This window comes from Schistocerca nitens, chromosome 5 (genome assembly GCF_023898315.1).
Source record: "Schistocerca nitens isolate TAMUIC-IGC-003100 chromosome 5, iqSchNite1.1, whole genome shotgun sequence".
In the NCBI taxonomy this organism is placed as follows: Eukaryota; Metazoa; Arthropoda; class Insecta; order Orthoptera; family Acrididae; genus Schistocerca; species Schistocerca nitens.
The window spans coordinates 768,485,357-768,510,159 of NC_064618.1; positions in this window are offsets into that span (position 1 = coordinate 768,485,357).

Below are 24,803 nucleotides of genomic sequence, written 5' to 3' on the forward strand. Positions count from 1 at the left end.
GTGGCACTACTGTTGATACGACTAGAAAATTTATAGTTCCGGAGGACAGGACCTATAAAAATTTACCCGGCGGATGGAAGGTGTCCCGGATTCCAGTATTAAGGAAGGAAATACGGCAATACAACAAGTTGCAGATAGCAGCTGTCCAGGGAAGATGGCGGAAGCGTTGGCGCAATCGGCTATTGAAACAGCGACAGGCTGGCAAAGGATGGTACGTAGACTGTACACATATGATGATGCACTCTGGCCAGCCAGCGTGTGACCCAGGTTACGTATAGCTGCACGTCACAGTGACATAGATGAATCACGAGTTGGCCCTAAAATGGTAATGTGCACTCCATTGGCCGGCGATATGCGTCAGAGGGAATGTTATAGCAACTTGGTGAGCGCTACAAAGAGCGGACGCGCCTCGGGCCATAGATGAGCACAGACGTAATCGTCTGGGACGTTTCACTGTGTTAGTCGTCGCCACAGTGAGAACATGGAATATTTAGAGCCGTGTCGGGAACGAGTTAGTACCGAGAAGACAGTCTCAGGACCGCGAGATAGGAAGCAGGCAGCCCACTGTTAGGGCTGAGAGAGCCGCATACACTAGTATCGTGCACTTACAGATGAGTTAAAGTCAGTAGTGCCAGAAGTGAACTGTCATTGAACTTTGTTATTCGGAGTTTAATTCAACCAGAGATTCCTTGAGATTAGCTTGTGGAGTTATAACAGCTGCCATCGTGAAAGTAGCCCTTCGATGCCATCGATCGAGGTAACCCCTTCTAATTAAAAAAATGGTTCAAATGGGTCTGAGCACTATGGAACTTAACTTCTGAGGTCATCAGTCCCGTAGACTTAGAACTACCTAAACCTAACTAACCTAAGGACATCACTCACATCCATGCCCGAAGCAGGATTCGAACCTGCGGCCGTAGCGCCTAGAACCGCAAGGCCACACCGGCTGGCTGTTAATTAAAACGTGTCCTTTTTACTCCCTCTCGGGACACGACAAAAGCATGAACGATGCACAGCTAACTACGGTATAGGCCCGAAGATTACCCCACCGTTCAGTAAGAAACGTGTTTCAACCCCGACCAAATGGGATTTGAAGAGGAAATGGATATGAAAAGAACCCTTATAAATTAAAGGTATCAAGATCAACTAAATCAATGCCTTGACGCATTCCTAAACAATAATGCCGACTGCTAGTCTGGATAGAAAGTCATTTATTGTGCTGTGAGAACATGGAGATGCTCTGCCCCCTACGATTCTTCCGCATGTCCCTGAACTTGCAAGGGCGATAGGGAATACTTACGTCACTGCAAACTAAAGTGGGAAAAATAAGAGAACTACAACTACGATATGAGCACTGCTTTAGGACAGTAGCTGATCTAAATAACTTGCATTTCCTTGTTTCCTTGTCTTCGTATAAAAATCATAATCCTTTAGAGCAAACTATCCCGCCAGAAAAGTGCGTGACACTGCAGTTCATCCCATCTGGAACCAATTCCGTCTGTAAATGTTCGCTTTTTTCTGTGTCTATGAAATATATTATTGCACTATGTGCAGCTACGCCATAAAGTATAGACAGTTTCGGGATAAGCTCCTTGACAGGCTACTTCGCACATCACATTCCATCAGTTGTCACACCCCTTTATAATGTGATTCTATAACATTATTTAAGAGCAATGCACACAATAAGATTAAAACTATATGGAACATTGTCAAAATGCAGACAGGACAGCCAATACGTGTACAAGACACCATAAAAATTAAACTAATTGACAATCCTGTGACTGATAATTCACAAGTTGCAAGCACTTTTAACGATCATTCTCTAAACGTATCAGCGAACAGTGCAGTTGGAGAAGCAAAAGAATATATTATAAATGTCATTCCACAAAACATGAAGCAACCTGTATTGAAACTTAATAAGTTTTTGTTATTGAAAAATGTATAGATAATTATTCCTCATACCAAAGATTCATTTTATAAGTATTTCACACTGGCAGACAAAAGAAGATTTACGCTCTTCGTTTATTAGTTTTAGTAATAGTTACCTTTCGTTGTTCTCATGTCCTGGTGACTATACGTATGAACGAAGTGCTCGTTATTGTCAAGTGAAATTGTGCTAAATAATGAAACCAACTTCCGAAACAATACGAGTTTCTCATTTACGATACCATGGATCCCAGCTCCTGCAATTCTGGAAGATCATTGTCATTTTACTTTTTTATGGAGAATTTAGATGGAGGCGACGATCTTCACTACGGCACTGCTCAACAATAGAGGTAAGTGAATGTGTTCATCTCTTTCCCTTCGTGGCCGGTAGTATCAATTTTAATGTTTAAGTCATATTAGCGGCGACGTTCAGAACCTGCAATCTTTCTTTTCATTTAATTAAGAAGTCCGATTATTTTCTTTCTGAGGTGAATAAATACATTCTAACCACATTTCGTTTTACCCAGGCTACGTGGAATGACAGTACTTAGAATGTACGTGCCTCTATCCCGATCGTACGTTCGCGTGCAACTGAGCGTGTACCAACGTAACTATACTTATCACCCATTTCTCTTACGGCGTTAATTCTTATTTTGAAGCACTCACTCGGAAATGAACGTGCGTTCCTATTTTGTGTATTCAGGCGGGTGTGTTCCTTAATAACTTTACTTTTAATATCCAGTGGCTTAGTTTCCACAATTGACCTTTGCCTGTCTCGCAACGGCGCTTCAAACGATATATTTATTACGCGCCATTCATACTAACTCTCATTTCAAAATTACGACACGGACTGATTAAGTTCCTAGCAATTTAACATGGCAGTTACAATGCCGACAGGCCGGCCGGTGTGGCCGTGCGGTTAAAGGCGCTTCAGTCTGGAACCGCGTGACCGCTACGTTCGCAGGTTCGAATCCTGCCTCGGGCATGGATGTGTGTGATGTCCTTAGGTTAGTTAGGTTTAAGTAGTTCTAAGTTCTAGGGGACTTATGACCACAGATGTTGAGTCCCATAGTGCTCAGAGCCATTTGAACCATTTTACAATGCCGACAGAGTGCCATAACATTTGTTTGACAAAAGCCGGCCGGAGTGGACGAGCGGTTCTAGGCGCTACAGTCGGGAACCGCTCGACCGCTACGGTCGCAGGTTCGAATCCTGCCTCGGGCATGGATGTGTGTGATGTCCTTAGGTTAGTTAGGTTTAAGTAGTTCTAAGTTCTAGTGGACTGATGACCTCAGAAATTAAGTCCCATAGTGCTCAGAGCCATATTTTTGTTTCACAAAAGAAAAGCACAAATTTTAAGTTAGAAATATTTAAATAATTTTTTCCATCCACTATTGTGACTTTGGTTGTTTCTGTTACATGTTACGGTAACTGCGCACCAGATGAGAAATTTACTACCGAAATCAGTCCACAAAATTTACAAATATTTGTCCTAAAAATATGGTTAAGAAGGAAGTTTTTTAACATTAGACGTTAAACCTAGTACCAAGAGAACCGATCGGCAAAAGAAAATACGTAAGGTAAGAGCAACAGCACTACTACGCTTTTGATTGATCGTAAATGTGGATAGAATTGAGTTTTTGCGACACCCACTGCGTAGCACGCATTTCCTTTTTCAAAATTCCTTTTTCAGACAGTTTTGTAGATGTTTGCAAATACTCGTACGGTGTGTTCAAAAAGTCTCTCCGCAGTCGCGTATGATTGTTAGACGCGCGTGCCGTATGATTGTTCGCCTGCCTGCGTTACTTACCTTCAACTGGACTCTCTCAACATTCCACTGTTTCGCTTATCTCAGCCACGTCAGCAGTATCGTTGGTGTGTGTCGTTACGAGTTGACTTGAATGTTTAAGTTTAGTTCCTTTGTTCGTTTGTTTCGTTTTTGTCACTGTTAAAATGCTAACCATTGAAGAACGTTTGTTTTTAGTCGAACAATTGTTCAAAGCTGGCGGTAAATACAGTTTCAGGTCGTCAAACAGTTAATTAAGTTTTCCCGGAGACCACACTACCACATCGCGATACTGTGCGAGATGTGATTAACAAATTTCGAAGTACGGGTTCAGTGACAGATGTACCGAGAAGTGGTCGTCCTAGCGTTTTGTCTGAGAATAAACTACTCGATATTTCCGATGAAATGTCCATGAATACGAACAACTCAGTAAGAAAACTCTCCCAGGAAATCGATGTTAGTGTCGGAACGGCCCACACAGCTGTAAGGAAAAAATTAGAACTTTTCCCATACAAAGTGACAGTCATGCAAGGTCTGAAAAATACTGATCATGGTAAGAGAATGCATTACTGCAATGGTTCAAAAATTTTGTTCAACAAAATGGAAGTTATATTCTTAATGAAACGTTTTTCACTGATGAGGCGTTGTTTCATTTATTCGAGTACATGAACTCGCAAAATTCTCGTATGTGGAGTACTGCAAATCCATTGTGTATTCATGAGGAATCACTTCATTCTGTGAAAATAGGAGTTTGGATTGCAATTCAACGAAACAAATAATTCACAACGATACTGCAGTGATATTCTGTACCCATTCATAGGAGAACTTATGTTAAGTGAAAAGCAGAACGTTTAGTTTCAACAAGATGGTGCAACCGCGCATACAGCTCGCGTTTCAATGTGTCTACTTGCTGATGTTTTTCGTGATCGAATAATATCACAGGGCTTTATCCTCCATGATCGCCTGACCTAACACCACCTGAATTTTTCTTCTGGGGTGCAGAGAAAGCAACTGTCTATAAAAATCGTCCAGAATCCATCGATGAATTGAAAACTGCAATATCCACTTTCACTGCTTCTGTTACAGAAGAAATGTTACAGCTTGTGTTTGGAAACATGATTAGACGAATTGAATTGTGTATTCCACTACAAGGGGCCACTTTCAAAATTTAATGTGAAAATTTGTAAGTAAAAATGAATATTCAATAAATTAATAACTTGTATGTCACTGATTTTCATTTCGGTATATTCATTGCGGCATACGGCACGCGCGGCTAACAATCATACGGCACTGCGGAGAGACTTTTTGAACACCCTTTATACAGGGTGATTCAAAAAGAATACCACAACTTTAGGAATTTAAAACTCTGCAACGACAAAAGGCAGAGCTAAGCACTATCTGTCGGCGAATTAAGGGAGCTATAAAGTTTCATTTAGTTGTACATTTGTTCGCTTGAGGCGCTGTTGACTAGGCGTCAGCGTCAGTTGATGCTAAGATGGCGACCGCTCAATAGAAAGCTTTTTGTGTTATTGAGTACGGCAGAAGTGAATCGACGACAGTTGTTCAGCGTGCATTTCGAACGAAGTATGGTGTTAAACCTCCTGATAGGTGGTGTATTAAACGTTGGTATAAACAGTTTACAGAGAATGGGTGTTTGTGCAAAGGGAAAAGTTCTGGACGGCCGAGAACGAATGATGAAAATGTAGCACGCATCCAGCAAGCATTTGTTCGCAGCCCAGGAAAATCGACTCGCAGAGCTAGCAGAGAGCTGCAAATTCCACAATCAACTGTATGGAGAGTCCTACGAAAAAGGTTAGTTATGAAACCTTATCGTCTGAAATTGGTTCTAGCACTGTCTGTAGCTGATAAGATTAAAAGAATCGATTTCTGTGATTTTATCCTTGCTCAAATGGAAACAGATGAATCTTTCGTTTCAAAGATTGTGTTTAGTGATGAAGCAACTTTCCACACTAACGGGGAAGTCAACCGTCACAATGTCTGTATATGAGGCACTGAGAATCCGCGGGAAACAACTCAGTATGAACGTGACTCGCCTAAGGTGAACGTTTTCTGTACCATTTCAGCCAATAAAGTTTTTGGTACCTTTTTCTTCGAAGGTGCTACTGTAACTGGACTACAGTATCTGGAGATGTTAGAGAGTTGGCTGTTCCCTCAGCTCGAACAAGAAGCACAACAATTCATATTTCAGCAGGATGGAGCGCCACCACATTGGCACTTATCTGTCTGTAACTATCTGAACGTCAACTACCCGAGGCGATGGATCGGCCGCCAGGCAGCCCGTGACAGAGCACTTCATCACTGGCCTCCAAGAAGCCCTGATCTTACCCCCTGCGATTTTTTCTTATGGGGGTATGTTAAGGATATGGTGTTTCGGCCACCTCTCCCAGCCACCATTGATGATTTGAAACGAGAAATAACAGCAGCTATCCAAACTGTTACGCCTGATATGCTACAGAGAGTGTGGAAGGAGTTGGAGTATCGGGTTGATATTGCTCGTGTGTCTGGAGGGGGCCATATTGAACATCTCTGAACTTGTTTTTGAGTGAAAAAAAAACCTTTTTAAATACTCTTTGTAATGATGTATAACAGAAGGTTATATTATGTTTCTTTCATTAAATACACATTTTTAAAGGTGTGGTATTCTTTTTGAATCACCCTTTTATACGTGAATGTATCAACAGGTGGCGGATCATTTTGATCGATTGCGCGCGTAGAAGCTACTTATCAGCCTTCTGGTTCACCAGAGACCTATTTTACTACATTGAATTTCACGAACGAGCGCGACGTGATCTGTGATTTGTTTACGTGTAGTACGAGTCACAGTAGTAGTGAAGTGCAGCTGCACTCTGATTTACGGGTATGTACATCTATGGTGAAATTAGGATCACAAACCAAAACGATGGATAATTCATCCAATGAAACATCAGCTGCTCAACCTATGCCTAACACAGAAGTAGAAAACATTGCATATACTGATAACACAGTCCCAGCGACTAATGGTACTCAGTCGCAGGCGACAGACGATAACATGTTAACTTTGGAAACTGTTCCAGATCCCACAAATGTACAAGGTTCAGTAGAGCCAGACACTATGCAGATGTTTAGAGCAATGCAGACACATTTGATGTCACAATTTGCTACTCAGATAACAGCCCAGATTAATACACAGATAGACAAGGTCACAACACAAACAGGGAGTGTAACCGCTCAAATGAACATGCTAGACAGTGATGCAAAAAGCATTACTGATATGCACAGTAACCTCGCAACACAACTGACACATCTAAAAAGAGAGGTAGTGGATCAGGTAATAGAAGTGGTACGTGAAGATTTAACCCATGAATCAGGATATGGATAATTTGAAAACCACAGTTAAGGATGCGACAGATCAGATACGTAAGTTACTAGAAAATTTCAGTGCTACGAGTGCACAGAAAACCGAGTTAAAAAAAATGCAGGAAGCTGTAAGTGAAGTTGAAGACATGACAAAACAGCAAAAACGGCTGTTTGAGGACTTTCTGGAGAAGAAGACACGCACATAAACTGTACTCTAGAAACAGAGTTACAAAACGCAATAAGTAACACAATGGAACAAGTATACACTACACAAAACACGTCTGTAGTTAAGCTGCAAATTGACATAGGCCAGACACAGAAACCTTTGACAAAGGACTTACCAGGCTAGCAGAATCAAATACTCGAGCAATTTAACAGGAAACAGTACAATGAAAGAACGACACCAAGACGCAGAAGAATAGCTTGCCAACATATCCACAGGTAAGAGCGTGTGTTCACCAAATTATGAGATGTACGGTAACCAATGACACTGTGATGAAAGAAAGAAACAGTAGATAGCTGAACCCACTTTGTCATCAGTTTTGATAGAAGAGAGTCTTATAAAACAACGGAAATTTCAAGTATTTATCCCTGAAAAGAAGTCTGTGAACTTGATAATTTTTATAAAGTCATTCAAAATTACATTGCTTGGAAATTGATCGGGAGACCATAAGGCGATGGAGCGTTATTGGCGATGGAAATGTCAGAAGCTTGTCAGACATTAGAACAGTTTAAAAAAGCGTTTCTTTTGAAGTACTGGTCACATGGCGTTCAAGAGAGATTAAGAAAAGGCGTATTCAACTATGAACAATATAATTCAAAATTCGGATAATTCCGAAAGTATTTTTGAGAAACATTTAAATGAGACGAGCTTCTGGGAAGAGCCAGTGACACACACTGACGTCCTACGCATTCTGAAAGCTAAACTGCCGCTTAATATTCAGGAGAAGCTAGTACAAGTACCCAAAAGCAATTTGGAGTATTTTCTATCTGTCTTGGACTCTACAGTGCCACACCATCCAAAATAATTTCTGTAGCAGCAAGGCTGCGCAGCGCGAGCTGCAGTACGGCGTCAACAATGTAGCGTGCGTGGCTGAGTCACGACCGGCTATTGTCGATCCAACCGCAGCACCTCATATGCCAGGCCCGAGATCGGGAGGCAATTTTAGGGCAAAATTTTAACCTAGGGTATAAAAGGAAAAGAAAATATGGTGACAGAAACTAATCTAGCTACTCCGGTAACCGGAAACCAAACTGGAATAGAAACGACAACGGAGATCAGTGGGGTAACGCTTACAGTAATTTTCAGCCTTAATTTAGCAACAACAACACGGCTGACCCACGAAATCTGCAGTGGCAGTACTCGATTAGTAATCAACGCTATCAGTCCCAAGCGCAAAGTAACATTACGCCTGTAAACTCGGGGCGGAATCATGATTGGAATGCGCAACAGAGGAACAACACGTCGGGAGTGAATATTATAGAAGCGACAAACGAAACACTTACAAACAGTAATAATGGGGCGTTTAACTAAACGTGGCCTCATTACGCTCCCCAACGTTTGCCATGGATAGTCTTGGGGGCGATCCATGCTACCCTCGTAGTAATTTGCTAAGGTATCACGATCAAGCGGACATGAGTGATTTGTTGACCAATGAAAAAGAACCACATTTGTTTGAGGAGGATGGTATAGTGCAAGCTAGTTTACAGGCTATAGTAGGAAAAATAACCACTCATATCCTTGTGGATACTGGTGCAAAAATTAGTGTGATGTCGAATGCACTGTTTAAAGAGATTTACAGCCAAATAGCTTTTCCGACCTATCCAGCGCAGAATTGCAAGATATTAGGAGCCATAGCTGAAAATCATAAGCTAGTTACGGTGCAAACCATGGTCGACATACAAATTTGGTGATATTGTTTTTGAGACAATTTCTCTAATAGTAGAAGGGCTGTCAGAATGGTGTATTTTCGTCATGGATTTCTCAAGGGAAAAATGTGCAAAAATTGACCTAGAAACTGGGAAGTGTCATCTGTTTATTAATGGGAAGAACTGTACTGTACATTTGATTAAAGTCAAAAGTAGGAAGGCCAGCCAAGTCAATCTACACACATCCAAATCTTAAAAAGTCAATACATTTCGATGCCATGACTCGAACGAACTGTGGGGTCAACAAGTAGAGCAGGACGAACTCGAAGATAAAATATCGGAATGCACAGAAATCTCTCAGCAACAAAAGAACGAACTTAGAAGTGTATTGTTACTTTCAGTAGGCGTGTGCGACAATAAATCTACAATTATTAGACTGTATCAATGTCGCCTGGATATCCGGCCACACATCACGTTCTATAAAAACACTTATTCCATGCCATGATCGCAAAGAGAGGCAGTGGCCCTGGAGATAAAAAGGATGCTCGCATGAAATATTATAGAGACCTCATTATCGCCAAATTGCAGTCCGCTACTTGCAGTGAAGAGAGCAGATAATTCGGCGAGACTTGTTCTAGATTCCAGGGAGATCAATAAAATGATGGTTCCAGTAACCACCCGACCTGAAAACCTTGAAGAAAAATTACAGCAGTTTCATGGAGTAAAATATTTAACTAGCGTCAATCTCTGTAGCTCATTCTGGTAGATTACTTTATCACCTGAAAGTAGAAGTACACAGAAATATATTTGCAAGTAGGTCCTACCAGCATTGCGTTTTGCCTTTCGGTTTAAACGTGAGTGCTCTGGTTTTCATTACTGCACTCGACACTGTGTCAGGGCCTGACCTAGACAAACTCACAGTATATATAGACGACATCGGCCGGCCGATGTGGCCGAGTGGTTGTAGGCGCTTCAGTCTGGAGCAGCACGACCGCTACGGTCGCATGTTCGAATTCTGCCTCGGGCATGAATGTGTGTGATGTCCTTAGGTTAGTTAGGTTTAAGCAGTTCTAAGTTCTAGGGGACTGATGACCTCAAATGTTAAGTCCCATAGTGCTCAAAGCCATTAGAACCATATACAACAACTTAATAGCAGCACCTGCTTCGAATGAACGTCTAAAGCTTTTAGGGTGGATGTTACAGAGGTTTTCAGCAGCTGGTGTCACAGCGAACCTCAAGAAATCTAAATTTGTAAGAAAAAAATCAAATTTCTATGACTAGAACAATTGTCTCAAGAACAATATCGTCAATTTCACCAGCCAGGATATAACCTGACCCTGAGACACTGTTGGCCATAAAGACTTTTCCAGCACCTTGCACAAAACGACAGTAAAAGCAGTTGTAGGTTTGTGTTCATTTTTCCGTCGATTCATACCGAACCAATTACTCAATAGCCCTGCATTATTAGGTCTATTAAAGAAGGACAGCCTGTAGATCTGGATCCAACAGTGCCAAGCTGATTCTGATGATATAAAACATTCTCTTGTAAATTCCAATATTTCAAGACATCCTGACATAGGCAAAGATTTTTGTGTAACGGTAGATGTTCGCTTTCGGGATTGGGAGCCTGTCTGTTTCAGTTTTACGAATGAGGGGGCACCAACAATGATGACATAATTGGTTCTGCTAGCCGCACACTATCAGAATGTAAACGCAGGTTTTTCACAACAGAGTTAGAAGCCCTTTCTATTGTGTGGGCATTTAAGAAATTTAATTATTATCTATTTGGCAAGCATATACGAGTCTACAGTTACCACCAGGCATTAATCGTTTTAATCACTTGTAGGCTGTTACTTAATCGCCTTGCGCGGTGGGCTTGGTTTTTGCAGTCCTATGATTTTGAAATTATATATGTAAATGGCAAAGACAACGTAATCGCCTATGCATTGTCAAGGTTACCCCAAGGTTTGCCTGAGTTTGAAGAGATGATAGAACAAAACACAGAAATTAAGGTTGTACTTATTAAGGACACTAAATTTAGAAAATATTTTTTGGATATGTGTAACAACATGGTGAAACTGAAGGAAGAAGGTGGGCGGTGGAGGAAAGTCAGGTTTCAGTTACACAGTAACCCACCTGCACCTGTACGACGACATTACCAGTTGTATAAAGATGTATTATTCTATAGGAGAGACCGAAGCAGCTATATATGGTGCTTTTGTATATTCAAAGCATATGAGAAAAGTTTAATTTGGCATACTCATTTCACTTGAGGCAGTACGGGGCCTGCAACTGCTGTGAGATGTTGAGTATGTACTGCTACTTTCCCAATATGCTCTGACGCACGCAACAAATTTTGAAAATTGTATTGTTTGTCAGAAGGCTAAGCCTGTCAATCTGAAATGCGAGAAAGAGTTACATCCTATTTTACCTAAAAAAAACCTACAGCTGGTATGTATAGATGCTATAGGACCTTTACCACCTGCACAAGGATGTGTGAATTACGTAATTGGTGTATATGACATATTTTCAAAATATGTGAAACTATATGCCACAAAAACAACCGCAGCTAAGCCATTTTTAGAGGTATACTAAATAACTACTTTCTGTCTATTGGGATATCTCAGGCGATCTTATCAGATGATGAAACCAATTTCACATGCCATGCTTGAAAACAATTTCCAAAAGGGCAGCAGGTCAAACAAATTTTAATATCGAAATACAGTCCACAATCCAACCCAATAGCCTTTTTCCTGAACTGTTTTATGAGGGCGTATGTAGCCAACAAACAGTCTAACTGGATTGAGTACTTAAACGTACTTGAACAAATGGTAAATAATCTTCCGAGTTACGATACAACAGTTACACCATGGGATTTAATATGCAATAGGCAAGAAAACAATGACTGGGTGAACCCCATCCCACCTGTTCCAAGACAACCTGTGGATTTAAATGAAAAGGTAAGACAGGTATTGATCACTATTAAAGAACAAGCCCTACACCATGAGAAACATTTTGACAAACAGCTACATGGTGTTACCAGATTTGTGGTAGGAGAAAAAGTATTACTTAAGACCCGCGAAATCTTCTCCGTTGGCCAAGAAAAACTTTAAGTTGCAAATAAGGTATACTGATCTGTACATTATTATACATATTCCACATGACGGGTGTTATTTTCTTTTGTATCCTCACAATGGTAAAATCAAAGGACACAATGCACACAGAGACTTGAGAAAATTCTACCACGTTTAAGTATCACACTTCACATCTACCTATGAACAGGAGTGAAATAAGTAACCTATGGTAAAAAGAAGGAATACTTTTAGGGTAAAGTGAGTATATTTTGTGCAGCTACGCGAATCAGACCATTTCACTACCTTTGTCTACATTTGTCAGTGACTGTGGGCACAATACACAAGAAAGCTAAGACATACACATCAATTGATGACTAGCGATGTTAGCACAAAGCATACTTGGAAGGTTTGTCTGAATAGTTTGTGATCACAGTGGTGAGGAGGATTCTGGAGCGAACAAGTGTCTGTAAGGTTTTTTATGCCACTTTTGCATCAAGACTGTAAGATACAGGGTAAGTTAAAGAAAATATTGAACTCCACAAGGTACTGGATAAGTATACGGCCACGCAAGTACGTGACATGTTGCAGAGAGAATTTTTTTTCTGACGTATCCACACAACTAGGCATTATCTATGAATACATCGAGCAAAACGGTAATAACTTTTTTTGTATGCCGCGACGATGAAATGATGTCCGTCTGCTAATGAAAGTTTAGCATGGTATATACCATACGCATGACAACCTAATCTAGGTGCATGTATAGATATAACCTATGAATAAAAATAAGTGTGATCTTACTGAAATACATATAACTTTTCAACTTAATACACGCGTTGGAATGCAAATAAACTGTTGAGGTACGATTTGTAAACGTTATCTGAGGCATAATTTACATCGTCTCTTATAATAAAAAAAGAAAAGAGAAAAAATATGTACGAGGTAAGTTACATGAAACTGACAGGCAGAGAAAGTAGGTAACGCCGAAACGAACATAATTCTTTACAGGTGGCGTTCATCGAGATGCTAAGAGACTTCAACCGGCGATGAGAAGCAACTAAGTTACACAAATGTCAGTACGTTGTACGATTGACGCTATAAAATATTACCAAGATCACTGAGAAGTACGCTACTTCACGCTCAGTAACTCCACATATTATTAATAAGTTGTCTTTCCTTCGACTTGGAAGTACTAAGAATCAATGTTAAGTTTGGAAGAATACATACACTGATTTTCTCTTATGTTTATAATATTTTATCCAATCTGAGCTGAAGATGTTTCGTGGAATATGTAAAGTAAGGAGTGACTAAGGTCACATACAATAAAAAAATAAATTGTGCACATACCAGTGCACACATGATGGAACACACGAACATGAAAACATGTACAAACACGGACAGAGACTTAGGAAGCAGTATAGCGTACAGCAGCCAAGCTTCATTATCAGTCTGTTGTTCATATTACCTAGCATTTTGATTTTCTATTTATGTGTGAATTTAAGTAGAGTGATTTCTTTATTTATGTGTTTTTATTTCATTCTACTTGTTTTTGATGTGTGCACCATGCGTTGTTGCAATGTTCGGTGAGGTAAAGATGAAATCCCCCCCCCCCCTTTCACAATACCTCGCGGGTAGTTAATGCACAATTTTGCCTCAATTGGAGACAATTTTATAGACACTTTTGGTGCATTAATTTTTTTTGTATAGTCGTTTCGATGTACGTATAAGTGCACTTGTAGCACGATCCTAAGTAGGGTAGTGCTGTTGTTCTCTAAAACGTGTTCGCTTATGCCCTGCAAGGTATAAGACAGTATCGTGATCGTCAACTGTAGTACTAGAGGCACGTATTTTCTGAGAGCACATTCCACTACCAACTTGTATCTTGAGCATTATGTACACAGATAATGTTTTGAGAGAGGTTACTGGAGCAAATAACGAACATGGTCATAAACTACTAAAAATTAGCCAGTGTTCTCATGAGCTCCCTTCAAATGGACACTCACCATAGTGCAAAGAGTTATAGAAACACGATTTCCTTACCCACTAAATAAAGTCTCATCATTACAGCTCATGATTTACGTCCCACGATGTGAAATAAAAAGACACCAATGTTCGCTGAACATCACCTATGTTTATGTATATGGTAGAATTAAATTAGTCTAAATACTAATCTCTGTGAATTTTATTTGTCACATGTTTATCTTTCCCATGATGAGACAACTTTTAAACCTAGAAATGAGATATACTGGGATGTTAACAAATAGATCCTGGTATAAAAGAGGGAGACAATGGGAAGCATAAGCAACTATAAGGAAGAATTTATCACACTTACCACTCTACATACCGTTGCTACCCCTACAGCTTGGATCGGCACACCAAAATATACGACGTTGCTGTGAAACTTTTTTCTATTTTCAGGGGTTCGGTTGGCGTTGACTTGTGTGGGGGAAGAGATCAAACAGCGAGGTCATCGGTCTTATCGGATTAGGGAAGGAAGTCGGCCGTGCCCTTTCAAAGGAACCATCGCAGCATTTGCCTGGAGCGATTTATGGAAATCACAGAAAACCTAAATCAGGATGGCCGGACACGGGATTGAACCGTCTTCCTCCCGAATGCGAGTCCAGTGTGCTAACCACTGCGCGACCTCGGTCGGTTTACTTTCAGGGAAAATGTAATTGTAGAATCATAGAAAAGACTTGTGAAATGTAATTTTGTTGTCAACGTGCTACTGAAAATGTTATGTGTACGTAGCAACAATGACGGTACAAAACCAATCGTAATGAACTGAACTATGAACTTGTATAAAATGTAATGTAATACTCAAGTATTTGAAGTAAATGACGATGGAGTAATTTTTATGTGCAGTATGTAAGTTAATGTATATTTTTTGTACCCTAGTGTATATGTTTTCATTGCTAAAAGAACCATAAATGTACAGCATACGAGAGAAACGAATGTTACAACAAGCGATTAACTAAGTGCCAAGGCCAGCACCAGAACTATATAAGCAAAGTGCTGAAGAAGAATCCCTTAAAAGACACGAGCAGTGCAATTCAAATACGTGTGTAAAGGAGCGAAAGAACTACCAGCTTGTTAAGTGGTTGGGCTCATTGACCGGAATTTGACATTTCTTCAGACAATTCGCGCAAGGGGGCAATGTAAAGAAACTTAATAATTTTTTCTTATTGATAAATGTACAGATAATTATTCCACTCTCATACCAAAAATTCATTTGAATAGTATTTGACACTGACAAACAAAAGAAGATTTACGCTCTTCGTTTATTACTTTTAGTAATAGTTACCTTCCGGTATCTCATATCCTGGTGATCAGAAGTACAAACGTAGTGCTCAGTATTGGTTCAAATGGCTCTGAGCACTATGGGAGTTAACTTCTAAGGTCATCAGTCACCTAGAACTTAGAACTACTTAAACCTAACTAACCTAAGGACATCATATACATCCATGCCCGAGGCTAGATTCGAACCTGCGACCGTAGCGGTCGCGCGGTTCCAGGCTGTAGCGCCTAGAACCGCTGGGCCATCCCGGCCGGCTGCTCGGTATTGTCAAGTGAAATTATGCTAAATAATGAAAGCAACTTCTGAAACAATACGAATTTCTCATTTACGTATCATGGATCCCAGCACCTGTGAATGTGTTCACCTCTTTAACTTTCATCTCTTTCCCTTCGTGGCCGCTAGTGTCAGGTTCAGTGTTTAGGTCATATCTGCGGTGACATTTAGAGCCTGCAATCTTTCTTTTCATTTAATTAAGAAGTCCGATTATTTTCTTTCTCAGGTGAATAAATGCATTTTAACCACAATTATTTGTGCCCAGGCAACGGGGAATGATAGTATTTAGAATGTACGTACCTCTATCCCGTTCGTACGTTCGCGTACAACTGAGTGTGTACCGACGTAACTATATTTATGACACATTTCCCTTATGGCATTAATTCTTATTTTGAACTACTCACTCGCGAATGTACGTGCTCTCTTATTTTGTGTAGTCAGATGGGTGTACTCCTTAATAACGTTACTTTTAATATCCAGTGGCTTAGTTTCCACAATTGACCTTTGCCTGTGTCGCAACGGCTCTTCACACGAAATATTTACTATGCAACATCCATACTAACTCTCATTTCAGACTTAAGACACCGGCCACCTAAGTTCCTAACAATTTAACAGGGCGGTTACAAAATGGAAGTAACATCAACATCTTTCACTGAAAGTAATTCAATTATAAAAATTCTAACCAAACATTATGTGTGGTTGATGGAATTTCAAACTGAATTCTGGAAAGATGTACCAACTTAATAAACTATGTCCCATACGCAATTGTCAGACGACTTCATAAGAATTTCCTTACTGACATCTTTTTTCAAAATATTAGAGAAAGTAATGTACACAAGAGTAGTCGCACACTTATGTGGAAACAATTTAGTAAGCATATGGCAGTTTGGATTCCAGAAGGGTTGCTCGACTTAGAATGCATGCGTTTAATCATAAAATATTACAAATATTAAATAATAATGTATCACCAGTTGATATTTTTGTGGTCTTTCCAAGGTGTTGATTGTGTAGATCAGATTACTCTCTTAGAAAAACTCAAGTTTTATTGGACAGGTGGATTCCTGCACAGCCAGTTTGAACCATACTTAACAATCAGAATTCGACTGTTATGCTGAATACTTTATGACAATGTCGGAAAGGTAGAAAATTTTAGTGATGGGGGCAAGAAAGAGAAACAGTGTGGTCCCACAGGTTTCAATTTTGGATCCACTCCTATTCCTTATACATGTGAATGACCTTCCACTTAACAGTCAAAGAGCAAATTGGTACGTTTTGCAGATGATGCTAGTGTTATAATAAATCGCATTAGACAGAAAGCAACAGAAGAGGTGGTATATTATATTTTCGAAAGAATTATTAAGTGATTTTCTGATAACGGACTCTCCATAAATTTTCAAAAACAAAAAGACACTTCATTCATTTCTCTGCAACAAACAGAGTCACAATAACAATTGATGTACCATATGAGCAGTAGTCAATAAATGAGGTAGAACGATCAAATTTTTGGGTGTGCATATTGAAGAAAACATGAACTGGAGAAAGCATTTTTGCGAGCTGTTCATACAAATAACTTCCACTACTTCCACTCTTCCTGTAATTGTTAATCTTTAAAACTACCTTACCAACCTCCTGACATGTTTTGCATATGACTGTGCAAAGTGAGCTGTAGGAATAAGATATGCTGATCACCTACATATATATATATATATACCAATAAAGGTCGTCATAAACAATCCAACACAATTTGAGAAGGACAGTGATGTCCATATCTACAATACTAGGGGGGAAAATTACCTTTATTACTCATTGTAACACATGTCAGTGGCTCAGAAGGGAGTTCAATATACAGCTAGAAAAACGTTTGATCATTAACCCAACAGAATAAAATGTCTGACAGGTAGTGAAGTAAGTTTTAAATCTAATTTAAAATCATTTCTCTTGGACAACTCATTCAGTTCTAAAGACCAGTTCATACTCACAAAGTAGAAAAAAATTAAGTGTAACTGTATGACTAGGACTTGAAGTTGACACTAATCACATACATATATAATGTCGATTAATGAATCGTTCATATGCTCTGTGGAAATGTAACTAACTGCCAGGGTAGAACTTGCATGATGTCGCATTAGATGAAAGTCACTGTCGATATGGAAGACGTAGGCTAACAGAGTTTAACAAAGCCTTAAAAGACTTGCAGTGCAATAAAACAGAAGGAATAAGTAACATGTATTCTGTATTTGCAAAATCATTGGAAAAATGGTGAACACCGATATTCAGTTTGGTCTGTGGAAGTTGTAAGACATTTCCAGGCTCAGATGTGGACTCTGACCACAATCCATTAGTTATGAACTGTAGATTAAAACTGAAGAGACTGCAAAAAGATAGGAATATAAGGAGATGGGACCTGGATAAACTGAAAGAACCGTAAGTTTCAGGGACAGAATTATGGAACGATTTACAAGAACGAGAGAAATACAGTAGAAGAAGAATGGGTAGCTTTGAGAGATGAAAGAGTGAAGACAGCAGAGGAACAAGTAGGTAAAAAGACGAGGGCTAGCAGAAATCCTTGGGTAAAAGAAGATATCTTGAATTTAATTGATGAAAGGAGAAAATATAAAAATGCAGTAAATGAAGCAGGCAGAAAGGAATACAAACGTCTCAGAAATAAGATCCAGAGGCAAAAATGACTGAGCAGGGATGGCTAGAAGACAAATGTAAGGATGTAGAGGCATATATCACTAGGGGTAAGATAGATAGTGCCTACAGGAAAATTAAAGAGACCTTTGGAGAAAAGAGAACCACATGTATGAATATCAAGAGCTCAGATGAAAACCTAGTGCTAAGCAAACAAGGGAAAGCAGAAGGGTGGATGGAGTATATAGAGGGTCTATACAAGTTCGATGTACTTCAAGACAATATTCTGGAAATGGAAGAGGATGTAGGTGAAGATGAAATGGGAGATACGATACTGGATGAAGAGTTTGACAGAGCATTGCAAGACCTAAGGCCCCAGGAGCAGACAAAATTCCATTAGAACTACTGATACCCAGGGAGAGCCAGCCACGAAAAACTCTACCACCTCGTGAGAAAGATGTATGAGACAGGCGAAATACCCTCAGACCTCAAGAAGAATATAACAATCCCAATCCCAAAGAAAGCAGGTGTTGACAGATGTGAAAATTACCGAACTATCAGTTTAATGAGTCACAGCTGAAAAATTCTAACACGAATTCTTTGCAGACGAATGGAAAAACTGGTAGAAGCCAACCTCGTGGAAGATCATTTTGGATTCCATAAAAATGTTGGAACACGTGAGACAATACTGACCGTATGACTTATCTTAGAAGTCCAACCTACGTTTCTAGCATTTGTAGACTTAGAGAAAGCTTTTGACAATGTTGACTGGAAAACACTCCTTCAAATTCTGAAGGTGGCTGGAGTCAAATACAGGGAGAAAAAGGCTATACAATTCGTACAGAAACTAGATGGTAGTTATAAAAGTGGACGGGCACGAAAGGGAAGCAGTGGTTGAGAAGCGAAAATCTCCGATTTTATTCAATCTGTATACAGAGCAATCAGTAAAGAAAACAAAAGAAAAATTTGGAGTAAGAATTAAAATCTATGGAGATGAAATAAAATCTTAGAGGTTTGCCAATGATATTGTAATTCTGACAGAGACAGCAAAGGACCTGGAAGAGCAGTTGAATGGAATGAACAGTGTCTTGAAAGAAGGATATAAGATGAACATAAACAAAAGCAAATCGAGGATAATGGAATGTATTCGAATTATATCGGGTGGTGCTGAGGGAATTAGATTAGGAAATGGAACACTTAAAGTAATAAATGAGTTTTGCCATTTGGGGAACCAAATAACTGATGACAGTCGAAGTTGAGAGGATGTGAAATGTAGACTGGCAATGGCAAGGAAAGGATTTCTGAAGAAGAGAAATTTGTTAACATCGAGCATAGATTTCAGCGTCAGAGAGTCGCTTCTGAAAGTATTTGTATCAACTGTAGCCATGTACACAAGCGAAGCATGGGTGATAAATAGTTTAGACAAGAAGAGAATACAAGCTTTCGAAATGTGGTGCTTCAGAAGAAAGCTGAAAATTAGATGGATAGATCACGTAACGAATGATGAGGTACTGAATAGAATTGGGTAGAAGATAAATTTTTGGTACAACTTGACTAGAAGAAGGGAACTGTTGGTATGACATGTTCTAAGGCATCAAAGGATTACCAATTTAATATTGGAGGGCAGCGTGGAGGGTAAATATCGCATAGGGTGACTAAGAGACGAATACACTAAGCAGATTCAGAAGGATGTATGTTGCAGTAGGTACTGGGAGATGAAGAAGCTTGTACACGATACAGTAGCATGGAGAGCTGCATCAAACCAGTCTCTTCACTGAAGACCACAACAGCAGCAACAACAACTGTGGAATCTGTTAGAATGGAGAAACATAACATCAGTCTAGGAGATAGCAATATTAGAGATTTGTCTTGCAGTCAGCATTACTGCTTAAGCATCCAATTTGGAATATGGGGAGTAGCTCACAATTGGTTCACCTTCTACTTTAACAACAGACAGCAAAACGTCATAATTCACAGTGTCGAGGAAAGTTGTGGGGTATGTTGAAATGGGGGGTGCCCCAGGGATCAGTATTGGGGCCCCTGCTGTTACTCATTTATATAAATGATACGCCCTCTAGTATTACGGGTAACTCTAAAATATTTCTGTTAGCTGATGACACTAGCTTGGTAGTAAAGGATGTTGTGTGCACCACTGGCTCGGTTTCAAATCGTCCAGTTCATGACATACGTTTATGGCTTGTAATAAATATACTAACGCAAAATATCAGTAAGACTCAGTTTTTTATAGTTTCTACCACACAATTCCACAAAATCCGACGTTTTAATTTCACAGAATTGGCATGTGATTACTGAAACTCAAAAGTTCAAGTTTCTAGATGTTCAGACCTGTTGTGGAAAGCCCACATTCAGAATCTTCTTCAAAGATCTAATGCTGTCAGTTTTACTATTCTAACAGTATCTGAAGTAAGTGATCGTTCGACACTAAAATTAATCTACTTTGCTTGTATTCATTGGCTTATGTCATATGGTATTATATTTTGTGGTAAATCTTCTCATTCTAAAAGGATGTTTTTGGCTCAAAAACGGGTGGTTTGGGCAATAAGTGGTGTAAGGTCGCGAACCTCTTGCACTCGTGTTCACTAGTCTGGGTATTTTGACATTGGTATCAATCTATATATTCTTTACTGTCGTTTCTCGTTAACAATATCAGCTTATCCCCAAGGATAAGCAGCTTTCACTCAGTTAATACTCGGCAGAAATCCAACCAACATTTGGATCGAACTTCCTTAACTGTTGTACAGAAAGGTGTGCAGTAGACAGCTGCAACCATTTTCAATAAGCTACCATAAGAATTGAAAATTCTTAGCAGTAATTCAGGCGCTTTCAAATCAAAACTGAAGAGTTATTTCACTCCTTCTGTTCTTACGTTATGTTCTTTACTGTGTTTACTGGAACTTATGGCTTGACTTTTTGGGTTCGCAAGCATTTTATTATTATTTCTTATTACTTTTATGTTTTATTTTCATGTACTGACACGTTCCATCACCTTGGAGATTTGCTCCTCAATTTCGTTCTACGGAACATGACGTGTAAATAAATAAATAAATAAAATCATTTTTGGAAATCACCCATTAAGTGGATAAATTAGTGGGTGAAAATATTTCTGAATATATATAATTACTAAAGAACTACTAAAGGATTTTAAGGCTACATCTATGACAACTGCTATTTGACTTCTCAGTTACAAATGAAACATGTTTCAGTGTTTCTAGAAATTCAACCCTTAAGGGAGTGCAAATGGGGATGAAAATTTTTAAGAAAGTGTTTCAATACAATAAAAAAATGTGAGGTTATATTTATGAAAATTGGGATTTCACTTACCAGTTAGATACTAAGAAATATTTGGTAGGGGATGAAAGTTGCTATACAGATATCTCCACAAGAACGCAGAAGGCATGACGAACAGAAATTTTGGACTTCGCTATTTGGTCAGAAGTACAACTGGAAGAGACTATACTTATGTGGTGTTGAGTAGCTTAGAATGTTGTACAATTTGTGAACAACAATAAAATTCTGCAGGCCGTACAGTCAATGAGACCGAAGCAGTGGGAGCTAAGCTCGTAAGCAATACAGCATAATAAAGCTACCAAAGTTTCAGCGTAAGAAAACTACCAAAGATTCAGGGTAATAAAACTACCAAACGAGACCAGTGCGTTACTGAACAAGAATGCATTTGAAATAGTTCGAATTCTCCTGTTGGACATTATCAAATTTCTTTAATGCTGATACTGTAATGCGACCTTCTGCTCGCAGGTAACACGACAATAAATAATCTCAAGATGTCACTAAACTGTGTGCATAAATGTGGAACTGGATTCCAAACTGCTATCGTAATTAAAGTTTCCGGACTTGTTGTACTAAGCTTTCCGGTAGAGCACAATATGGAAAAGGGTAGAAGGTCACTGTAAACAGTTATATGATGTACCGTACAATAAGGTAAGACTGCCCACACAGTAACTGATGATCCATATAGTTTTTAACCCGTTCTTTATCCATGCAAGTGGTGAGCTACAACCGTGGGTCATTGTCATGCTTAAAATATGTGTTTGAAAATGACCCATGCTTGAAACTGGCCAATCATATGAACAATTAACAGACTGTAGCCTACTTGAACAATGTTTTCAGTCGCAAAACAACTACGTGGTAGCGGACTGTCCACTTGCTTAAATATAGCCAGAAGAAGGAAACAGAGTTGTTTCTCCTGTGGGAAGAGAAGAAAAATAAAAATTGTGATCTGATTTGTCCGCTAAACATACAGCCTTATTTCGCTACGGAAACAGTTGATAGTGCATCACACAGGGGCCACACTGACCGCTGGCATGTGCTGTGTCGAATGTAACTCGCACTTTTATTACCGAACCCTGAAGAACCGGCAGCAAAAGACCGACCGTTTTATTTTACTGAGGATCCGAGCTGATTCGTCGTGGAACTGCTCAATGAGGCATATTTGGGCAGATCAAACTTTTGTAACGCAATGGTAGCGGGTGGAACCATTCTTCTCCATGTTCAGACTGGGCGTCATTTTCTGTCAGTCACACAGTGGGAACGCGCGTGCTTTGGAGATTGCCGATAGCGGTAGCCTCATTTCTGTTACAAGGGCTGCAACGGAAAAAATAACTTCGGCAGCGACCACATGCCGTCTCTCTTTAGGAAAGACATCATTTTTATTCAATTCAAATTTACAAAATTAATGAAATTTCATCAGGGCGTCAGTCTATTCGTCCAGATGCTATTTGTTTTGTTCTTTTCCGTTTTAGTAGATGACTAAGGCTTGCGCGTAAAACTGAAAGACATTATTCAACGAAAATATAATTACTCTATATGTGCCATTAAACTGGCCACGCTAATGACATGCAAATTACGAATGTCGCCCATTTTATTGCGAGATCCTAAGGCTGTATTGCTACAATGTGTATTGGAAACATTTGAATGCGTATTGTTTCCCCTAAAAGGTCTGCGTCATCAGTGCTGGTGAATATTTTCAGTAAATTACACTTCCGAAATAGTGAGATAAAAATAAAAACAGATGACACCTAACTGGGGTCGTTTTACGAACGGTCTGTTTATCGTTCATGTTCACCTGTACACTTTTTTAGTAACTCATTACCTTATTTACACACTGAAGTGATAACTTGGAAGTTTTCTAAGCAGTAGAGGGTAAGCTAAACAAGATATGCCGATGAACTATGTAGACAGCCCATTGCGCATGTTTTACTATAGTTCTAATTCGAAACATCGGAGTATTATTTCCATTGTATACATTTACATTTACGAGTATACTGAATGTTCTTTTTGCATTCAGGTATAATAACATTTCAATAATCGAAATGGGGGAGGCATTAGCCGTAGGCACTGCTATTTCATGCACATGTCTGGAGTCAGAGCCGATATGTCTATAGAAGAAAGAGGCCTTTAGCAACTTTACACAACTGCTTTGCGAGTCTACCTCAGCTATCCACCTAAGTGGTTCCGTGTGTCACCGTTCTACATATGACTATTGTTATCGCCTGCATACATCTGTTCTTCGCAGCTAAAAGTTGGCAATAGCGGCATTAGGTCTCAGAGTTATTCTTTCGCTAACTCTGCTGTAGAAGATAGTTTAGCTGCGTGTTACACCATTTTAGCAATAGGAGACACCTTATGTGAATACTACATGAATTTAACAGAATAATGCTGACATAATTTGAATAAAGCAAGTGTGTAGACAACCGGAATCACGATGTTACTTGGAAAATCATGGAAGTAGATCTGAAATTTGAAATTTGTGGTAAGTTCCTATGGGACCAAACTGCTAACGTAATCCGTCCCTAGGCTTACACTCGCCTTAATATAACTTAATCCTTTCGGTCAAGAATTATTGTTTTCCTGGAGAAAAAAGACATGGCTTTGTTATCTAGTTCTTCAAATTAAATGACTGTTTTTACATCTACATCTACATCTACATCTACATTTATACTTCGCAAGCCACCCAACGGTGTGTGGCGGGGGGCACTTTACGTGCCACTGTCATTACCCCCCTTTTTTCTTCCTGTCGCGTATGGTTCGCGGGAAGAACGACTGTCTGAAAGCCTCCGTGCGCGCTCGATTCTCTCTAATTTTACATTCGTGATCTCCTCGGGAGGTATAAGTAGGGGGAAGCAATATCTTCGATACCTCATCCAGAAACGCACCCTATTGAAACCTGGACAGCAAGCTACACCGCGATGCAGAGCGCCTCTCTTGCAGAGTCTGCCACTTGAGTTTGCTAAACATCTCCGTAACGCTATTACGGTTACCAAATAACCCTGTGACGAAACGCGCCGCTCTTCTTTGGATCTTATGTATCTCCTCCGTCAACCCGATCTGGTACGTATCCCACACTGATGAGCAATACTCAAGTATAGGTCGAACGAGTGTTTTGTAAGCCACCTCCTTTGTTGATGGACTACATTTTCTAAGGACTCTCCGAATGAATCTCAACCTGGTAGCCGCCTTACCAACAATTAATTTTATGTGATCATTCCACTTCAAATCAATCCGCAAGCATACTCCCAGATATTTTACAGAAGTAACTGCTACCAGTGTTTGT